Below are 10,614 nucleotides of genomic sequence, written 5' to 3' on the forward strand. Positions count from 1 at the left end.
TCTCGAGGAAGTCCAGCTCCAACAGTGAGGTGTTGTGGGACCAACATCGAAACCCTCTCCAGACCAAAGCTCACGACTAAAGCACCATATCCAAAGGTCTTCAGTTGTCCGTTCTTGGCTCTAGTCAGTTGGCCTTTTATATTAGCCAACACAACATCGCACCAGTTGAAGATGGTGCCTCGAAAGCAGTCAACTGCCATCCGCATCTAGGATCCAGTGGCTACATGTAGTGTTGCACTCTCGCAAAGCTTGGTAACAGTAAACAAAATTACCTTGAGTTCAGGAAGGGATATGGTTTTGATATCTATCCCTTTGTCTCTAGTCTGGTTGTTACAGAACTCTAGCCGGAGGCTATCGACAGACTGGCCACCTGGCCTAGTCCCGAATAGAGTCAAGTGTTCACCTCTCTTAGGCAAACCAATCAAAAAGTATATGTCTGCCAGCTCCATTTCGAGTTGGTGACCACCAATGAAGAAGCACTAGTCCTGTATGCTCCACCTGTCTACCAGCCACTGCAAAAAGTCCACCTGGGCCCTCATGCCAGGTATGGCCCAGAATTTGTATAAGCCACATGCCTTCAATGCATCAATCGAAGGTTGATGATTTATCGTGGCGAGATCTACATCCTCATGCTCTCGTTCTCACCAATCAAGCATGATGTATACTCTACATTCAACAAAAAGGCGAATTAGAATGTCTAAAAGCAAAGTTTTTGGGTGAATTTTGAGAATTTTAGGTTTAAAAACCCTTGCTGCGGGGACCGCACCCTCTCTGTTAGAGACAGTGCGTGGGTCCGCACCTTGCCTTCATGGCAGGTGCAGACCCCTGACTTTTTTCCCGTTACGAAAAAGTTGGGGTCCGCAGGTTACCTGTGCTGTGCCTGCGGGCCCCCGCGCGCGGGTTTCTAACCTAAGAATCCCTTAAAAAATGAAATTAAAACCTAAAAACAACTTTGAAATGGATGAAATTAAAGAGTAGGATGATGTAGATTACCTGGAGGAGACGGCGTTCGATTCCAACGGACGGATTTTCCGCAATCTTCACGGGAAGTTTCTGACCAAAAGCTCTATTTTCTCACCCAAAACTCAAACGGTAAAAATGAATTTACAAAAGCCCTTTTTATAAGTTTTTTGAATAAATGAGTTTTTAATTTGTTTATGTTTCACTTTAAAGAGGTAACTTTTGCAGCATTTTTATCCATTTTAAACAGGTATGAGTAATGTTTGAGTTTTTGTTCAGGATAACGGATTTTTCAGGCGAAATCGGTCATTTTCGACGAAAAAACATTAGAGTCACCTTTAAGCTCTTTTCTGACTCCTAAAACATGAAAAGATCGCCGAGTTTTTCTTTTTAAACTCGTTAAAATGGAACTAAAAATACGGTCCACTTACAGCCCTTTTATGACCGTAAAAACATGAAAAGATTGCCGGATTTTTGTCATTTCAAATTCGATATTGGTCATAAAACGACGTGTCATTGGTTGCTTTTTTACTTTTTCGGATCAAAGGCATTAATTATGAAAATACTCCTTGGTCTTAATGATCAAGCGGTTCTCTCAAGTATTATTTTATACTTTTTCGGGCTTGGGAGACACAAATTTACGAAAAAGGACAACCATGGAGTTTTCTTAAGTTTTTTCAGACTCTCTAAAATTGAAAAACGTCGAGTTTCTCCTATACTGGACTCGTTAAAATTTAACAGTAAAGGACCTGTTCAATTACAAACAAGAATGGACCACTCATTCTTAGGGTTCAAATTTAAACTAAGTTGGACTCATCCGAAGGATGAGCTTATAATCAAGCAAATGTTATCATCCTCATGCTTGTCAAAAATAAAGAGGTACTTGCCAGAAGTGGTGGGGGAAAGAGAGAAAAATGAGCCTGTTTGTCATACTTTGTAACCACTCTTGAACACAACACTTTTATTCACCTGGGTTGGGAAATCCTTTGCCTAACAGTTGATCAAACCATATTGAAAGTCTTCAGCCGGTTTCTGGGTATTAACTTTGGGCCAATTGTCACCAAACCATTTGATGTGTCGTTATGTGTTCAAGAGGTCAATGCAAATAAGCCATTCATCTGCAAAATATCTGTCATCCATCTTGACCATCCCTGATTCAGTCCTTGCAACTAAATTTCTTCAAACTTGATCTATGATTTCGTGTTGTGGGCTTGCCTACGACGGATCGCTTTCTATCGAATTCAACTCATTATCTAGAAAGATGATCTAGAAATCGTCAGTACCTTGGGATCTGCATGCCTCAATGGCAGGTTTCTCGCCTTCGACGATAGGTTGAATCATTGACCTTCGATCAAAGGATTCCGTGACATGTTCGACATCAACACATCTATTCACATCTCATGGATTGTACTGAGTACTTTGAGAGCCATTGACATTACTGGTGGTTTCTCTCGCACTTGTTAACAGTTTACATCATTGACTGGTAATCAAGTGGTTTCTACCATGTTCGACTTCAACACATTCATTTGCATGGATAGAATCGTACTATTTCGGGAAGTAGAAATGAAGACCTTGGATCTAGTTTCCACCATCCAGGCTGCGAAGAATTTTGTATTCATTATACTGTGGACTATTCATAAACAGATGGCTGCGTCCATACTGTGTCTACATGTGTCTATACTTGTGATGTATTACAAGATCATTCCTATCTCAAAGCAGTAGTTAGTTTTCTAGTCAGTTTTGATATGAGTATGGGAATGCCTACCTCAGCGATGATATGATCTCATATATATATTTTGCATTTTTACAGGTTCCAACCGGGCTCTCCACAAGATGATCCTCGAAATGATAAAGTACTACACTCTTCCTAGATGATAAAAGAAATCCTCATCTACTACAGACTTCGCACTTTAGGGGGTAATCTGTTACACAAAATATTGTCACCATGACTATTTGCAGTCAGTATGGGTCTATCATCATTCATACTGTCCTCCTAAGCAAGTCTCAAACCTCATCTCTTCATGTCAAACTTTGAAAATGAGAGAAAGACCTTAAAAATCAACAAAGCTCTGGTTCCACACTTTCTCTCACTGTTGCCTGCGGTCCCGCACCTCGTGTTCATATTACCTGCACGCTCTGTCTCTAAAGGAGTGGGTGCGGACCCCTGTGAAAGTAAAAAAGGCACAAGTTTATTCTAAAAAACTCACTTTGGGTTAATTCTAGATGATTCTAGAAGGAATTTTGACGTGGATGGTTCGCTCTTAGGTGGTTCATGCATCCCAAAAGAGAAGGAGCTAATCCCTTGGTGAGAGGAGCTAATCCCTTGATGAGAGGAGCTATCCCTTTGAAGGAGGACTTTATCCCTTTGAAGGTGGACCTAGTAACTTCCCTCCATTGCACTATAAATTAAGGCATTGGGCTGGTTGCTAGGGAAGTTAGAAGCTAAACATTTTTGAGGGTAAATGCTGGTGTAATTGAGACTTCCTAATTAAGCTTGAGAGGAGAGATCACATACCTTTTGGCTTCATTGGGAAGAGAGTGAAACTTGTCAAAGTAGAGGAGACTTGTTGTTGGACCCTGGGAGGAGCTTGTACAGCATCAAGGCACAGGTTGTAAAGTTCTTCTTTGATTTGAATTAATACAATCAGATTCATTTTTCTCAACAAATTGTCTTATGTGATTTGTTTCATGAATTCCTTGATCATCATGATAAGTATGCTTTATTATATTGGCTTTTCAGGTGCTATTTAATTTGTGTTCTTGTTTGTGTTTGCAGATTCGCTACAAGGGAGCTCATTTGGATCAAAGGAGTGAGGCTTCCATAAACTTGCATTGGACCCAAGGTAGGCCTAAAACACTTGTTTGCCTTTGTTTATAAACTGCATACTTAGAGAAAGATAGGATTTGATTGGCTTGCTTGTCACTAGATATCATTAGATACTAGGGAGGTCAATCTTGTCCGCAAGAACGACTCATTCCGTGTGACAATATCCATCAAGTGCCATACATGGATACATTTTTATGAAGTATGGAAGGATGTGTTGTACCACGATTGTGCCAAGGACAACCAATTAGCCCAATGTGTCTATTTATTAGATGAAAAGCAAAGAAGATATCATTTTTTAAAGTTTATTCAAAATATTAGTTTATCATCAGATTGAGTATGGTAAGATAAGTTTTGAACTGAGTTCCCAAACAAGAAAATAATTCATTCCAAAAATTTCCGCTAAAAATTGGATCTCTTCCACTTAGAAGAACTTTTGGGATTCCATGTAGGTTTCAATTTGTTTCCATGAAATTGATTGCCATTATACTTGCTTTAAAAGGATGAGAAAGGGAGAAAAAATAAACATACTTTGTCAATTTATCTACCACTACCATTATGACATTATTTCCTTCATATTTGGGTAAACCTATAAGAAATTCCATTGATATTTCCTCCAAAAATTGACTTAGTATAGCTAATGGTTGTAGGAGACCTGAGGTCTTGATTATCTCTCCTTTATTTCATTATAAGAACAAACATGTTGCCAAAAAAAATTGGTCAAGAAATTTATATACATAAATTTTATTACAATTAGTTATCGATCTATGGGCATAAGCTTATAGGATGGAGGAACTATACGTGTAGAACTAGTTTTCTAAAGTTTTAAGCTATTAGCTAAATTTGTAATGTTCAATTCAAAAAATATTTAATCTAAAGCATGCATACTTGAGTTTTTTATTTAAGAATTATTGTGACCATTGATTACAAAGTGTGGTAATGCAAGTTGTAAGCATGGATCAATGGATCTTGTTACAACATCTATTCTATTTTAATCAATTTTAAACAAAACTTTCTTCCACAGAATTCAACAAATGTTTAGGGAAAATGTAAACTCTGATCTAAGAAAAAAAATGCTAGAAATAAGAAAGCATCTATTAGTACAACTAGCATAGGTTTGAATTAATATAGTCATGCAGTTCTTGATGGCCAAAATGATGGAAACAAAGATCACCAAATTTATTCAAATCTTGGATTCAATTAGATGATGATAGTACTCTATTTTTTTTTTTAGTTAACTCACAATGGGATAATATCATCTCCTAAGGAAGTATACTTGTCTTAGAATGACATTTATAATTGAAATTTAATAAAAACAAGCTTGCATAACCATCATTGAAATAATTGACAATACTATGCAATTAATGTTATTGTTCTACAATAAATAGATGAAAAGGAAAGCATTGTGACACATACCAAAGTAAGGGACCATCCTAAACCAAAATGTGCACAAAGAAAACACTTTAGCTCAAAGAATAATTACACATTTACTCACAACTGAAAATCCCTTCATTAACTGCAACTTGAAATCGATTTACAAATCACATAGTATTTTGTTCTTTATACAATGTATATCTCTGGTTATCTAAATCTATATCTATCTTTCATCCAGCTAACTTATTATGTTTATTACAAATAAAATACAATAACTTATTTATGATTTGGGTTATAGATGTTGAAATGTATACAACTGAGTTCACATATGAAGGAAAACAGGGGATTTGATTACTAGGCTTGGAATCCCATCTATTTAATTATAAAATATATGATGGAAAAATATGACGATCTTAGATATTAGTCACCCTTCTTAGCTAGTGAACTGTCTCTAAGTGGAAAATCGGTGTCACTAATATTGTTGCTTCAAACCTGCGTGTGGTTATAGGATGCTATAGGATCCTCACTATTATTACCAAATTATATTGTTACAGGTGTCTGCATTGATCACATTTTGATTGAGAGCTTTCGATTGGTTCTTAGGCACCTCAGTAGGAAATTACCCATGCCATGAAATCCACGTCCATTTCCCATGTGGAAATGTCGACCTGGACTTGTGGATACTATGTAAACAAATGAAGAATTACAAGAGTAGTGCTTGTAATAATTGAATAGTAAAGCTAACTTTTAATTTTTTAACTTATCAAATCAAAATGAATAACAAAGAGAAGTTTTTCTTTGACTAAAACCCTAATAAATCTCCCTTTGTTTCTTTGGCGCACCCTAGCATGGATAGTGCCATAAGAGGGGGATAGGTCCCCTCCTTTAGCAGAATTGTAGGGGACGATAGCTTAGAATCTCGTCACTCCTAGCTCAACGTCCATCCAATAGGAAACTCATAACACCCACAAAATTCATAGTCTAATGAAGATTGTAACACAACTAATGATCAACGTAAGTAAACAAGCACTAAAGAAAATTTTCAAGGAATATATCTAGGGTGTTTCCTTCAAAAGGTTGGTAGGCCCTAATATGAAGTTAAATCCAAGAAGATTTCAACTTACATTCAATAAACACATGATCATGCACTGACAGGAAAATTCATGGGGTTTTAGCACTAAAAAAATCCCTGATCTAGTGGATCCAAATTAAATGGAAACAAAAAAGAAAAATCAATCTAAAATTGGGATCCAAAGGCTTCCTCACTGTTATCTTTGCAAATCTAGAAGATAAAGTGCTTAAAAATGGACCATACTTCTTCAATGTAATGGGTCTCTACCTTAGATTTTGGAAGGAAAGACATAGCCCCAGTCTGGGTACTCTTCTCCTTGCCTCATGAGTTTTTGGAAGAAGAAACCCTAGAATGCATTTGCAATGTCTTAGTCAATTGTGTAAAAATGTCGAAAGCCACAAAATTTGGAAGATACACCTCCCATGCAAGGATTCACATTTATATGAATATTTTGAAACCACTTCCATTGTCTATTAATGTCTCATATAAAAACATGATATGGAAGTAGACTATTGATTATGAGCACATTCCTTACTTCTTTATGAAATTCCATGAATATGATTATCTTTCCCACAATTTCCCTCTCAATTCCCCTCCTCAGATGTATGCTCCTCAACCCTCCAAATACATTGAAGATTTCGTGAAGCCTCCCTTTTATATATGCAATCTTTGTATGTCACCCCCTCCTCCCTACTCTAGTAGAAAAATCTCTTCTCACATCTTCAATTCTCTATCTAATCTTGAAACCCCCTTTCAACCCAAGGACCCTCTAATTTAGCCCTCCTCTTAGCCTGCCTAGTCCTTGATCTAAAACCCAACTTGGAGATGCCCAAGTAGATATTCATTGACCCTATCAAAAATGGAAATGAGGTAATTTTTCATAAAGTTACCATGAAGGAGGTAGAAGATTCTTATTACTGATATAATTAGTAGGGTTGCTAAGGTCCTGTCAGACTCACTAAATTGGCACACGTAGGGTGAGGACCCACTGCCACTTTATCCCTTGCCCAAACTATTTAAGCCTAACACCTTCTAAATGGATAAGAGAGACTTCCCCGAATATTCCCCACTGCTCCGAATATATGACTAGTTCTTTTAATGGAGTCAACTGGGTGAAGGTGTTCTTTGTTTGCTTGTCGTCCTACTATATTTCTAATATAAATTTATTAGTAGCCAAATCACTTGATATATAGTGTGTAACTTGTGTATTTTATCTTACCAAGAACACTTAAATAAAAAATGTTATTAGTTTCTTGACTAAGTGCACATTTTTATAGTTATAATGAAAACAACTTGTTGTCTTGTTTGACATATTGCAAAATCTACGTTAAAATGTAGGGGCGACAAGGTATTATGTGTTAAATTCCTCTTATTGTTTTAAAACATATCTTAGGAGTTTCCCAAAAGTATAATAAGGTTAGAGGGTATTTCTCAAGGATTTTGAGGCCTCCCCTCAAATTATTGTGATTGGGAACTTGATTTCCAAGTGGTTGGAAATTAGTTTTCAGAATTTTTTGTTATGTAAAATACACCCAAAAAATTCCAACTTTAGGAATATGTGATTAGGAAAGATGGAAATGATGGAAATCAACTCTAAAATGATAAAATATTCATATTAAACCCTTACAAAGTTGAATATAACCATATCTTGACACTATACCTGGGAAAGTGCAGGATTTGGTTGTAGGTTGATGAAAATGTAGATCCATCGAACAAAATCCCTCTAGATCTACAATCTTACGACCTCTTTTCTAGATAAAAGTGTTAAATATGATTCAAAATAACTTATACATAAAAGGGTATCTTTAAATCAAGCAATTTATGATAATTTACCAGAAATCATTTGCTGAAAATGATAAATAAATGAAAAATGAAGCAAGCTAATCTTATCCTAAATGTAGAAAAGGAAAAAATATTTTTAAGTATTTTTATAGATTTTTTGGTTGTCAAATTTATACCTGTGTGAATGGAGTCTCACCTTTCAACTAGACTATGAGGTCAATGCCTCCTTAAGTTGCTAAGCTCAACTTATGATAATGATCCAACCTGCAAACTTTCAAAACCTCATTAGGAACAACTCCCTCTTAGCGTGTCCCAAACCTTTTCTTTATATGACTGGTAAAATGCGAGATCCTTGAAGTGACACAAATCTTACTTGCGAAATGGTTTGAGACTGCCAAATTGACCTTACCTGCAACACAAGAAAGAAGTCGAAATATTAGTTGTTTGTTGCCACATAGTATAATAACTCCTCAATGATAGATAAAATTAAAAAAATTAATTAATTAATTAATTAAAAAAAAAAAAAACATTGCAAAACGTAAGCACAATGTTTGCAAAGAAAATGATCTCTTGTATAATGATAACACTTGTATCTTGTGAAAAATCCCCTTTTAAATTTAGAGAGGCTAGCCTTTCTTTGAAAACATTATAACAACTATATAATCCCTAGCTAATGACTAGTTTTAATATCTTAATTAAAATATTGCTAGTCTTTTATAATCTGGGACTCAAGAATTTTTAATTCATAAAAATATTACAAAATAATTTATTTAATTTCCCTATGGGTTCGACTTAGCTAAGTTTCCCAATAAAAATCATGATATTCTCATTGAAATTCATCCATGGTGGTCTCCGATCAAAATAATATGATTTTATCCTCAACATCCTTTGTCCATGATCCTTCTTGGAATTTGATTTTCCCTTCTTAGCGGAGAGAATTTATTTCTCGATATTTGACTTGGTACTTTGGAATTAATTATCTTGCAATGACTACCTCTTACATTAATATTTGGTCCACAATTTTCCAACGTTCCATTTGACTTGAATTTTCCAACGACTACTTTACAATCACTAGTTTTTATTTGACTTATTGACATTCCTAGAAATAGTAATACAATATGGCCTTGTTCTTTTCTGGATAGGTCTTGCACTTTGAAGGCTAGCATTCCACACTTTTTGTCTCTTCATGCCTTGTATTTCCACATCATAACCCAATTTCACTGAAAATTCCCATTTGATTGCAACATCAACATGGTTAAACCCCAGGAAACTTGGTCAAAGTGAGGATCTCCAAAACCACCTAAATAAAAAATTTATGAGACATGGGTTTTGTTTCTCTCACTGAGTAGATCATTTTAGATGTGATGCATGTCCAAAAATAGTGGAACGCTCCAATAGATATGCCCAGAAAACCCTTGTGTACCCCTGATGACCAGCTTTGACCAACCATAACTCATCATCGAAGGCTCAAATTGAAAAATCTATAAATGGCATGTGTCCATCTCACTAAGCTCTTCAATCTAAGACTAAGTTAAATTCATTACCACGGGGACCACTTTTCATTTAGAATCATGATTTCCCTCGATAAACATGAAAGTTTCCATAAGAGACTGTTATGCTCTGAGATTTGTCATGAGAAATATTGCACCAAGGCCAAGGTTACCTATAGACTCAATAGGCTCTAACTATGTGTAATAAAATAGTTGCACCTTGAAACAAGATGGAATGGCCCATACATTAGTGATCACCCCTACAAAAGCATGTTATCCCCAAAAACCATGGGTCCACATGATAAATCCACCAAGGTCCTCCAACCTGGTCAGGGGCGAGATCACCTTGAGAATACTACCAAGGGACACGACATGTTCTGGCCAAACTACAAAGATACAAACTCAACTAACAAGACACAGGTCCAAGATGCCTAATCCATGGCCAGATGGTTGTTTCATGGCTCTAACTTGTGACCTTGTGCTTACAATGGTCGTGAATGTTGCACTTTGAAAATTTCTATGTACCCCCACTAACACAGGGATAATAATTTGCTCCAACTACGAGACACATTCTTCACCCAAGAGGATGTGAGAAACTCTGTATATTCCATTTTTCACCTTAAATATCACTACTTACAAGAGAATTAGATCAAGATCACATCCCTCCCCTGACATAGCAGTAAACTTAAGATGAAATTACAATTAATCTAGGAAATGAAATAGAAATTTAACTATAATAAAGCAAAGCAAACTAACTATTGAAAGTAAATATCAACTCATCAATGAAAGTAAAACACATGAGAAAAATTAAAACTACCTAAGTTAGAAATTATCCTCTGATAGCACTAAATATTACCTTTGAAGTACAGTTTTAGATCTTTCTCATTTACGGGGAAGGACAACCTTTCACCATCTAGAAGACCAACGCGGAAATAATTTTCACCTACATTATCAAGAATTATGTAAGGGCCTAACAACAAACTTTTAAATTTACCATGATTTCTAGGCTTTTCACCCTTTTTTTCCAAAGTAATACCAAATCATCAATGCGAAAATCTTATCTTTGAGCCCTTTTGTCAAAAGATTTCTTGATGGATTCTTGCCTCTTGATG

This window comes from Pinus tabuliformis, chromosome 1_2 (genome assembly GCF_031772625.1).
Source record: "Pinus tabuliformis cultivar Carrire ecotype Pingquan chromosome 1_2, CPIR1, whole genome shotgun sequence".
NCBI classification, from domain to species: domain Eukaryota; kingdom Viridiplantae; phylum Streptophyta; class Pinopsida; order Pinales; family Pinaceae; genus Pinus; species Pinus tabuliformis.